The following is a 2121-nucleotide window of genomic DNA, read 5'->3' as shown; positions in this document are numbered from 1 at the left end:
TTGCTTGTTTACTTTAATTGTTATTTAGTTTAGTGATCTTCTTATCTCAACCCAAATTGTGACACCCCTAGACACCGCTACTTGCAATCGAAAATCCTACATCAATACCCGTCCCTTGGGATCCGACCTTTACTTACCTCTTTACTAATAGTAGAGTTGTTTGTGAATTTATAAATATTGGTTTGGTTTAGGTGCTCCTAACGACAAGTAACCGAAATCTAAGCTCAAAGCGGACCGACCAAAAATGGCGCCGTTGTTGGGGACGGTGTTAACTTGATTTGATTTTCTTTGATTGTTATTAGTTGTGTCTTTCATTGCCTTGGGGAACTAAAACTCCTCAAGGTTTGTTCTAATTGTGTTCGAGTTGTTTTATATTTTGCATGTCTAGAAGATCACAAGGTAACTTGTTACCCATTGATCACGAAATTGAAAGGACTTTGACAACCAATAGAAGACTTGCTAGAAATACTTTGAGAGGTATTGGTGAGGTTGTAAATATTCAACCAAATAGTATTGAGTTCATCAACTCTTTTGCAAGAGAAGGTGAGGAGAACCCAACACAAAATCAATCACACAATCAACCCACAATGCCTAAGTTTTCATCACATTCCGTACCAACCGAGGAGAACCTACCCAATGGTACTCCCACAACACAACACCTAACCGGAAATTTCATTGCAAAATCCGCATTTATCCAATTAGTCGAAAGAAGCCAATTTGGGGGGATGCCTAGTGAAGACCCTCATTCCCATATGGAAACTTTTTCTGACTATTGTGATGCGATTTCACAAACCGGTGTAACTCAAGACCAAATTCGATGGGTCTTATTCCCTTTTCCTCTAATTGGCACCTCAAAACAATGGTTGAAAAGCCTTGATAAAGCTACTCTTGGAATTGACTCTTGGAAGAAGTTGGCTCTAGCTTACTATAAAAAATTCTACCCTCCGGAAAAGACTAACATGCTAAGAGCTCAAATTACGGGTTTTAAGCAAAGGGATGAAGAATCTTTGTATGAGGCTTGGGAGCGATTCAAAGGAATTTGTCGCTCATGTCCTCATCATGGACTTAGCGAGTGGTTCTTGGTACAACAATTTTGGAATGGTCTTTATGAAGACTCAAGAAACATTCTCAACAGGGGATCAAATGGTATGTTCACCGAAGTTCACGATAATCAAACTTGGAACAAGATTGAGGAAATGGCGGTCCATAATTAAAAATATAGTAGACCCCGCAAGGCTACTAGAGGAGGAAAGCATGAAGTGGACTCTATTACTCAATTGGGTGCTCAACTTAGTGCTCATATTGATACCATCAACTTGAAGTTTGAGAAGGCTATGGCTAAACTTGAAAAAGCCTCGAAATCACCAAAGCATCATGTTAATGCCATGGTAGCATCTTCATCAATCCCAAGTGGGATATGTGAGAATTGTGGAACTTTGGGACATGACCAAAGTGAATGTAGGGGAATAAATGAACAAGTGAATGCTTTTTAAGCATACAAAAGTGGCACCCCTTATTCCAACTATTACAATGTAAACACCAAATTTCACCCAAATCTCACATACAAAAGCCAAAATGTTCAAAACCCTCAACAAAAATACACCCCACCTCCCAAGAGAAACCAAAATCAAAAACCCTTTTTCAACCAAAACCAAGGTTATCAAAATCAAACTCCATACAATCAACAAAATGACCATGGTTTTGATGTTCAAAAAGAGTCCTCCAAATGCAAAAGAATAAACAAGAATTTTTCACTCAAATGCAAAAAGATAGCCAAGCAAAAGACATCACCATCAACAACATCTTAGCCCACACAAAAATGTTGGAAACTCAATTGACCCAACTAGCATATTCAAACTCTCAAAGACAAAAGGGGCAATTACCACCTCAAAGTAATCCCCCGAGACATGAAACGGTTAGTGCCATCCACTTGAGGAGTGATACGAGATATGAAGGACCAAAGAAGTAAGTTGAGGATGAAGTTGTGGAAGCTAGTGATAAAGAAAGAGTTGTGCAAAACTCTAGGGAAGAAGAACCCACCAATCAAGAAGTTTCAAAGAAAAGTGAAGAAAAGGCCAAGGAGAAGGATCCCATTGTGATTAAACTTCCATTCCCGAGTCG

At 39.0% G+C, this 2121-nt stretch overlaps 1 non-coding gene across 1 annotated transcript; it reads right to left on the bottom strand.

Moving 5' to 3' along the window:
• Positions 1 to 959: 959 nt before the first annotated feature.
• LOC141645667 (small nucleolar RNA R71) lies at positions 960 to 1066 on the bottom strand. The gene has a single exon (XR_012545144.1). It is a non-coding gene; the product is annotated as a small nucleolar RNA R71 (small nucleolar RNA).
• Between the last annotated feature and the right edge of the window lie 1055 nt (positions 1067 to 2121).

This window comes from Silene latifolia, chromosome 2 (genome assembly GCF_048544455.1).
Source record: "Silene latifolia isolate original U9 population chromosome 2, ASM4854445v1, whole genome shotgun sequence".
NCBI classification, from domain to species: domain Eukaryota; kingdom Viridiplantae; phylum Streptophyta; class Magnoliopsida; order Caryophyllales; family Caryophyllaceae; genus Silene; species Silene latifolia.
The sequence above is the reverse complement of the archived record's forward strand: the minus strand, read 5'-3'. Positions and strand labels throughout refer to the sequence as shown.